The sequence below is a fragment of the Asparagus officinalis genome, chromosome 8, assembly GCF_001876935.1.
Source record: "Asparagus officinalis chromosome 8, Aspof.V1, whole genome shotgun sequence".
NCBI classification, from domain to species: domain Eukaryota; kingdom Viridiplantae; phylum Streptophyta; class Magnoliopsida; order Asparagales; family Asparagaceae; genus Asparagus; species Asparagus officinalis.
Genome location: NC_033801.1, coordinates 70,213,653 through 70,223,805, shown reverse-complemented (window position 1 = coordinate 70,223,805; position 10,153 = coordinate 70,213,653). Strand labels below are relative to the sequence as shown.

Below are 10,153 nucleotides of genomic sequence, written 5' to 3'. Positions count from 1 at the left end.
GACCCGATTACTTTGAGAAAGAGTTTAGTACTTATTATACACACACATTTTGGATATCGTTGATGAGCTCAGTTCAATACTAAGGGGGTAGTGCGTCGATGTTCTATTTGTACAGGCCATTGAGTCGGGTTTGGATGCTTTATCTAGCAGTCCATCTACAAAAGAGTGTGATAAGGCTTGTGATCCATACTTCTAGGATACCTATATGGTAGGCCGTTCCGCACTCATGTTACACATTGAGATCGCGCTGAGACTAAAGAGCCATGTACATTGATTAGGATACCTACAGGGTAGTCTGTTGCACATGATAATGCTAAGTATCAAAATCTTACATGAAGTTATATTGAGATAGTTAAATGATAGCCCGAGTCGTTGGTGGATGCAAGTTATGTTTTTGACTCACTGCTAAAATATATGACCCATAGTACTTTGTAATTGAAAATACACGGGATTTCTTCTAGTATTCATTCTATCTTCCCAATGACAGTGGAAGATATTATGAATACGATATGTTGATGTCTTTACTTCTTTTTACTGCTTTTCTTTATTTTCTTAGTTGGGATCAATAATTAGCGATTCACAATTCGGTATTAATGTTTAGATGTTTACAATTAGGGACATATGGTATATATATAAGGATTTCTTTGTTTGGATTATTTCATTCGACGTACTACGTCTTGTAATGTACGTTTCTAAATATTAATTTCATTAAATATGGAGGAAAATGATCTAGGTAGACTATGCTTAATAGATAGAGTCTCCACTCCATCTAGCAACCCTTCTCCTAGAGGCGGATGGAGGTGATCTTGCTATAGCACTCTGACGCTCTTGTTATTGCTCTTTTTCTTCTAATATTCTTTCAGGTAATTTGGAGTACCGTAGAGTCGCAGGATGACAGAGTTCTTACATAGTCGCCGTCACATGAGATTTATTAGAGGTTCCACCATAGTTTTATATTTTTGTTCAAACCTTAGAGTTTATTTCGTAGTGTAAAGGCAGTGTGCCTTAGTACGATTTTTAGTTGTTTCTTGTCGAGACATATTTATTCATTTTGGATATCAGATGTATTCTAGGTTGTTCATTAAGACATAATTTATTTATGAGATGCTTCTTTCTATATCATGTCTATTATCGTTATTAATTTTTTTTTTTTTTGCCTGTTTTGTAGTTGTACTTTATTTTGATTCCACTAGGAGCCTGTTTGATAACCAGGATTTTATTTCAAATATTATATTTGGCCCAATTTCATTATTTGGATCCAAAAAATTTTGAATTCTAGATATTGGTCCAAATCCCTTAACATTTTAAAGATATAGAAAGCCCAAAATTCTAAATCCCAACTGCTAGGCTGTCATTTGCAATTCCAATTGTTTCTTCTCTCCCCACTTCCGCATGATCTCCCCCCACCCGCTCTCGCGATCTCTCTCCCTCCCCACTTCCGCTCGTAATCTCTCTCCCTCCCCACTTCCACTCTCAACCGGCGGCGGTGAAGACGACGACAACGTGGATCGGCTCTCGCGGTCTCTCCCCCTACCCACTTCCGCTCTCAACCGGCGGTGGCGGCGAAAGCGATGACGACGACGACGACGAGGAGATCCAGTTTCACCTGCATGCCCTAATGTCACCTCCGGCGATGACGACGATCATCGAAAACGGTGAGAACTTCTCGATCCTCTATCTCTAGTTGCACCAAAACCCTAAATTTCTAGATTCAAACTGTATTCTATCGATTGATTTCTCTACCGAGCTCCCTCCCAATCCTCTCCACTTCTACCGAAACCCTAACCGTAGATAGAAATTGAGATTTTGGGATTCAAGCTTAAATTGAGATTTTGGGATCAAAGCTTTCACCTCTCTTACTCTTCTTCTTTATGCCAACGTTGGTACTAATAATTTTGCGTAGAGTTCTGAGATTACTGTGAAAATCAATATTATAGTTTGGAAACTTTAGAAGAATAATTATGACAAGGATGACACAGAAAAAAAAGCTACAAGTTTCTAAAATCAATTTAGTATTATGCTAAGAAGATCATGTTCTATAATCATGTGCTATTTGCAAACTTAATGAATTTCATGCATTGACATCTATTTGTCGTGGTATGTTATCTTATTCATTATCATATATATTTTAACTTCCTTTTTTTTGGTTGATGAAAATTTTATTTTATAAACCAAGTGAAAATATGCACATCAACTACTCAGGCACACCAATGTACATACAAGTATGTACAAATAGGATGTTCTCTCCACCGATATACATACAAGTATGCACAAAGCCGCCCTTTAATTGATCCATACCAATGTATCAGCATGACAATGATCGAAGTAGGCAATAAAGAATTTATCACATGAATTAAATACTGAATATATTAACCACAAGGTATATTGTTTGTCTTTGGTAGACTTGTGAATTCTCAGACAAAGAGATACATGGCTCCAAATCCTATAACATACGATTGATGGCTTCTGAAATCTGAAAAGACCTGATGAAGGGCCTTAAACATTGAAGGACAATCTGTTTCTTTACTATGTTATTTCACAAAAAAAAACATTGCTCCTAATTAAGTTTTACACAAAATTAGTAGTACTAACCTTGTTCATTCACACAATCTTTTTCCATCATAATGCCAGTAATTTTCAATTCCTTTGTTTGAAATGATATGCTTCATGTTGACTAAAGGATTGAGTAAATTTCGCTCTTTGTGAGTGCATGCACTTTCAAACTTTTAACAGTCAATGAATTTTTATACTTGAATATATCACACTGCTTACTCGTATGAATCCTTTTGCTAATAATTCTGTGTCTTGGTACTATATATTCTCTTGACCATTGTTTTATATATCCCCTACATGGCCGATATATTGGCCGATGTGTTTTTTTAAGGCTTGCTGTAAAGTGATATGGTCTCAATATTCTTTTAACGCTTTTGGCAATTTGTGAGTGATATATGTATTTTTTTCGATATATCAAGTGACATTTCAGCCTTAGAAAATCAGCTAAAATATCTCTAATATTCGCGAATATCCCTCGTCAAATATAGAATTTTTCTCCCAGGCATGTCCCCAACATCGGACATTTAGAACACTGCTCTTGACAAATATGTACTTTTTTCCAATTGTTATATATTCTCTTGATAAATATATACCTTTATTCTTTCCTGAATACTGTTCATGTCACTCTACAACATGGGGATGAATTTATAAAGGATGTTAAGTCCATCCATATGCTCTTTCTTCTTTTGTATCATCAAAACCTTGTGCGCTTCACAAAATCAAGGTTGTCCGTTCGTTGTTGATCATTAGAGGAAGAGCTTAAAAATCATATTTTTAGTTTTATTTCCTTTTAGTGGTTAGTGGTTATGTGCATTTTTAAATTTCTGTCTTAAACGGTTGTATCGATCTTATTTTTCTCTTATTTGACCTTATTGTTCACATATATCCCATTTCTGTTTGTAGCAGATTCGGAATGCGCTTGCAAGGAGGGGGGAAACATATGCAACTAGAGGTCAGCTTTCTGTCTAGTTCTTATGTTTTACTACTATATCGATGTTCTGAACTATTTGCAAGTGTAGGAAAATTTCCTCGTTCTATTGTTATGAACAACCAATTGTCTTTCCTGGAGTCCTTTTGTTCATCCTTAATTAAATTCAAGAACCTTTTGTTATAGAGAATCACTTCATTTTTTTCCATTCAAGTTGAAGACTATGTCAAGGATGTTCATGGGCTTTATTTTTCCATTTTTTTCTAATACTGGACTTCATGTTGAAATGATAATGATGCTGGCATCACGTTAAATGCTGGAGAGAATGAGGAGAGAAAGACTTTGCATTCTTCTAGATTTTAGGTACAGTTTAGGTCTGCATAAAGCATAAATGTCATAGTAGCAGTAAACCATACATCTTAAGATGGATGACATTCATTTTTACCAAACCAATTAAGCAATATAACTTGTACTACGATAACAAAAGCATAAAGCATAAATGTAACATTAGCATTAAACCATACACCTGCATGAGATAAATTGCGTGTGTGGTGGTGTGTCTATATGTGTGTGCGTGCACACATGTACTTAGAGGTGTATATGTATTCATATTCACGTATAAATGAATATACATACATCTATATCTATATACATAAACGTATACATACATAAATACATGCATACATACCGCACACGTACAAACACACATGCTTGCAGGCACACGTACAAACAGACATACCGCACACATACAAACAGACATGCTTGCAGGCACACGTCAGCCCCACCAGCCTGCATGCCCTTGCCAGTCCGCATGGCCGCATGCACACACCAACGTAACCGGACGCGTGTGGTGGGTTGGTGTGTGTGGGTGTAGTTGGGACGTGTGGAGGCGTCCACGCGCATTTATGAGTGCCTGTGTTTGGATATATCATGGATTTAGAATTGAGCAACGTGAACTCTAATGTAGTATAGAAGTGTGATTTGTTATGCTGCTTAGTATCAACATCAGTATTCATTGATCAGACAGACGATATGTTATGTCAAAGTGAAGGGCCTACAAGATGGGTAATGATCTAACCAATGTCTTCTTTTCTTTGATCCTATATTGCCAGAATATTGTTTTTCTGTATTTACAAGCTATTGAAATCTTGTGTATATGTGTTATGTAATGCAGCTATAGAAGATTCAACAAATTTGAGAATAAAAGCAGTAATGCAATCCTTCTTATTGTTGGAGACAGGGATGTCTTCAAGCTCCCTCTAAGCATCAGCTAAGGGAGCTAGTTAGTCCTGTATATATACATGGAAGGAAAATTCAAGGCATACATTCTTTATTTTGTTCAGTGCATGTCTTTTTCATGCACTGGTAGCGCAAACTAATTCATCAACATGTCAACCTTATTTATCTCAGGAACATCCTTGATATAGTCTTCAACTTGGAGTATTCTTCCTCCCTTGGAATCAGGTACATGGAGCTCTCTGCCCATGCATGAAATGGAGGGGAAAATATTTTTGAAAAAAAAGCGAACTGTTCAATATATATATTTCAATTGATTTGAGTACTTTTTTTCTGTTTTGCCAAGTATCTTTGATGATTTGAACTATGTGATTGGTGAGTAAATCCTGGACCTTCATCATACCCCTCACAGATTAGCTCTCCCTTCTTATCAAAAACCTGTAACAAATTGAAATAAGTTGCTATAGACTTTTGAATTTAGGAGAATTGAGCTCGTAGCAGAAAATAGAACTGACCTTATTTGCAGAATTAAGTGTTGATCCTCTTTTAATTTGCCCATGAACTCTTGTTAGGCTCCTGTTGGTCCTTTTTCCTAGAACAACAAAATTTGGTGAACATAATCTGATTGCCATGGGTCAATCCTATGTGCCTAAGTTTGTGCATAAGAAACTTATAGATGGAATTGTTTGGATATACTGCAAGTGGATTATCCATTGCAAATAATAATTGATTAATTTGGAGTATTGGGAAATATTAGTTTTGATCATTCGAGAGCACTCACTGATTGATCCTAGCAATCTAAAAAGAACATGATTTCTTTTATGTTGCAAGTCTTCACGGTCTTTAAGAATGGAGCTGATTTGGTCTTCTTGTTATTGTTTCAGGTAATTCAAGAACTTGCAAAGCAAGACTTTCTGAATCGAGGGGGAGAAAACTACAAAAAAAATACAAAGTGAAAGTGTATAAGCATTAAAAATAAACTCTCATTTAAATCAGATGTAAAATCTTAAAGAAACTAGTGCGAGAGCAACTTAAGCATGACACTATGTAACATCGAAATATTAACTTTTTGTGGGTTTGTGTTTGTTGGATATTTTGGATCTCTAGTTTGTTGAATTGTTATATGTAATATTTGAAGTTTCTACTTTATTTGTTGTTTTGGGTTAGTGGTGGATGAGTTTACAAACTTTTATTGATGAATGATTTGGTCAACTATTAACATTACTGCTTATTTTAGTTTAGAAATTAGAATTCTATTAGTTGGCAAACAACTCAATTAAAATTATTAAAATTAAATTTCTAAAATTTGCCAAACATGAATTTTAAATTGAATTTTGGAATTCAAATTTGGATGTTTCCCAAATGAAGGAATTGAATATGAAATTCTGGATTTCAAATTTTAGAATTCAATTTTGAAATTTGAAATCAAATCCTCGAATCCAAATACAACCTAGAGGATATTGCTACGATTGATAAAACTTATTATTGCACAGTGTGAGTGCATGGCAGGTTTGACATCTCTGGGTTTATCTTGGACTACAACTTTGTGTGAAAACATGGGCGTCATAATTTGGTTGACCAGATGTCTGGAAGAGTTGAGTCTGAAGTAGGGGAACAGAGTTTTTTATTGTGATAGCCAGAGTGCTATACACCTTACGAAGAATCCAGTATATCATAGCAGAATGAAACACATTGACGTGTGTTACCACTTCATACGCTCACTGATAGAGTATGGGAAGTTATTGTTGGAGAAAATTTTGGGAAGCCAAAATCCTGCAGATATATTAACTTAGGTAGTGACCATCAAGAAACTAGAGTTATACGCAACTTTAGTTGCCATTTATGCATAGGAGATGAGGGCAAAAACACACTAGGTGAACAGGTGGGATCACCGAGAATGATGTTGATTGAAGAAAGAAATTTTTCCGGGGAGGAGAAGATGCTTGAGAAGATGGCTAAAGTTCAGGAGAACTTATTGATGGAGGTTTGGTCTCCAAGTGAGAGATTGTTGGTTTTGAGAGTGTAGACCCAAACCTGGAAGCACAAGCACACAGCAGAAAAAGGAAGCCATCAGTCGACTGATAAGAAATATCGGCCGACCGATTCGAACGCCAGGAAAACAAGAAAGTTTCTATTCGGTCTACCAATTCGAATTATCATTCAACCGATAACGTGCACAGGCAGTGTACTGGGAAAATCATTCTGGTCAGTCGACTGATAACTCATATCGGTCGACCAATAGCAGTAGAAAAAGAAACTCAGTTTGTTTGAGAATTTGTTTGGATTAGGGTTTCTTATATATTTTGAGGGCTTGTGCTATTAGTAAACACGTGTCTTTTATCAGTGATTAGTGAGAGAGATCTCAGAGAGAGAGAGTGGCCTATTGTAAGCTTTGTAATCTTCTTTAATAATCAAGGAATTTTTGGTGTGGCTCCCGAGGACGTAGGCATGTTTACTGAACCTCATTAAATATGATGTTCTCTCTTTTATTTATTCTTTCCTGCAAGTTTTTTGATTTGCTATGATTTTTTTTTTCTTGCTAATTGTTTGTCATAAGATCCGGAGGGCACGTGTTGTCGATTGTTCAATCCCAACAAGATGAGGAAGACAAAAAAGTTGGGAGGCAAGAGAAAGAGGAGCGCCACCAAGATGAGAAAGAATTGGGATCGCCTTTGGAATTTTAGAGCTAGGGCCAAAATATCCTAGTGGTGTTCCATTGTTTAGATTAGGGCCTAAATGAGATGAAAGGCAATGTTTATATCATGTAGTTGGGATAAATTTTAGGATAGTGGGATAGTTGTCCCAATAATGTGCCAAAAAATAAAAAACACCTAATGTTATTATCCCAACCTCATTACTCCAACCAATAATATTAAAAGTATTATACCAAAACTTATCTTAATTACTCTCATACTACACCAAACAATAACGAAAGTTTTACTCCTCTTTGTTTCTCAAATAGAACCCCCTCTCCGCCTTCTGTTCTGTGGAGCTACTAACTTTGTTTTTTTAATTACTTTTGTGTTTTCTCTTAGAATATTACATAAATTTTTAGGGAAAATGTGTCAAGACCCCAAAATCATGAAGCTGATGTGACCCAGCCCCAGCAACTTCTTTCCTTACTCTTTAGCCCCATTCGAGGTTAAAAAGTGAAATAATGTTAGGGGCACACCCCCTAACACACCACCAACCACACCCTTCTCTCCCATCGCTACAGTAAACCGGACCCCACATGGGATTTTAAAAATTTTAAAATCCCATGTAGGGCCCGGTTTACTGTAACGATGGGAGAGGGGGGTGTGGTTGATGGTGTGGTAGGGGGTGTGCTCCTAACACCACTCTAAAAAGTGTGGCCCAGCCCCAAAATCCAACTTTTATATATGTACTCTATGTATTTTCCAAAGCTTACCGAAAATGCCTTCATCTCTCACCCAGGAAACCTTCCCCTTATCCCATGGAGCCGGTGATCGTTGCCATCACAATTAATGTGATTCGACAATAAAAATGGAGGGAAATAAGCATGGGTTCCCTTCATTACTAGGCTGACTCATCTTGGGTTGTATATTTTATAGTTTTATCTCTCACTCTTTCATTTATGATATTAGTGTTTTTATTCTTCAACTTTTAACAACTCCTTATGCCCTAAAAATTCTCTTAATTACTCCTCATAATTGTTCTCAAAACTTTCAGCAACCCCTAATGGCCGCAAAAGACTTGATTTGCATGATGTCGTTAGGCGATAAGATTATATTCTTGATGCTCAAATCTACAACAAGATTTTTAGAACTGAAATTTGATATATCTGACAGACTGAAAGTACCTCAAGATGCTTTATCATTGATATATAAATCTTAGAGGCACCCGAACATGAGTTTTTCAGTTGATAATGAAGATGATTTGAAGTGCATGTTGGAGTACAATCGAAATAATGGTTGTACGAAGATTTACATGCAAGCTATTGTTAATATAGAGGGTTCTACTTCTGAAAAAATCAGAATGTTCTTACTAAAATATAAGTAATCAATAAACTATTTTTAAAACTATGCTTTGTGTGATGTAAGCTTTGTGATTTCAGCAAAATGTTCTTGATGCAAAGCTTAGGGTCACAATCGATCAACTTGTAATGAGCCAATTAGTGATTAGGGTGGACTGCTACTTACAACAATACTTTAGTTAGAGAAATATAGGCCGTCCATAATTTTATAGTATATTGTTGAAGACTTTTATAATCTATGAAGGTGTAAGACTAATCATATTATGTATTCAAGCAAGATCAACTGTAAGAATGTAAGAAGTTTTGTATAATGTACTTGTTTAGCTGAGCTATACTATTTTTGGCTCTTGTTAAATATCTTGGTACTATAAAAACTTTCAATTGAATAACTCCGAGCTAATTTTTATTTGACTATGTTAACTTTCAAAATAAAATATTAGCTTTCAACTGTACACGTTAACGTTCAGATTCTTTAGCTAACTTTTAAGTGAAGATGTTAACTTTTAGCTGAACAAATTAACTTTTGATTAAAAAGGTTAACTACAAATTGTAAAGGTTAACTTTTATATGTATATGTTAATTTTCAGACAAACATGTTGGCTTTAACATGAATATGTTAACTTTCACTTGAAATCGTTAGCTCTCAACTGAACATGTTAACCTTCTTATTTATATGTTAACTTTCAGCCGAACATGCAATTGTGTACTCAAGCAATATCAGCTGTAAGAATGTAATATGTTTTGTGTAATGTACTTATTTAGCTGAGGTATACTGTTTGTATTTCCTATAAAATGTCTTGGTGCTAAAACTACTTTCAGCTGGATAACTTTCAACTTAACATGTTAACTTTTATTAGACTATGTTAACTTTGAGATGAACATGTTGGCTTTCAACTATACATGTTGACTTTCAAATTCTTTAGACTTTCAAGTAAAGATGTTAACTTTTAGCTTAATATATTAAATTTAAGCTGAAAATGTTGACTTTAACCTGAACATGTTAACTTTCACAAGAGCATGTTAACTATCTTCTGTATATGTTAACTTTCAAGTGTATGTGTTAACTTTCAGGTGTATGTGTTAATTTTTATGTGAACATGTTAACTGTCAGCTGTATGTTAACTTTCATCTGCATATGTTAACTTTCTTATAAACATGTTACATTTTAGCTCTGCACGCTAACTATCAGCTGAATATGTTAACTTATAACATAATATGTTAACATTCACTATTACATGTCAGCTTTCTATATAACATGATAACATGCAACTGAATATGTTAACTTGTCAAATGTACATGTTAAGTATTGATTTTTCCTGTTGACATTCAAGTGAACATGTAGCTTTTCATTTAAATATGTTAAATATATATCGTATCAAAACAAAATATAAATATATGATGACAAAAATACCAGAAATACAATAAGAACAATAAAGGTCAAG

General features: G+C 35.0%; 1 long non-coding RNA gene across 2 annotated transcripts; it reads left to right on the top strand.

Moving 5' to 3' along the window:
* LOC109820394 lies at positions 1,333-5,883 on the top strand. Of its 2 annotated transcripts, XR_002241836.1 has the most exons (3): positions 1,333-3,505; positions 4,892-4,945; positions 5,602-5,883. It is a non-coding gene; the product is annotated as an uncharacterized LOC109820394 (long non-coding RNA). The 2 variants fall into 2 exon arrangements; XR_002241835.1 differs by lacking the exon at positions 4,892-4,945.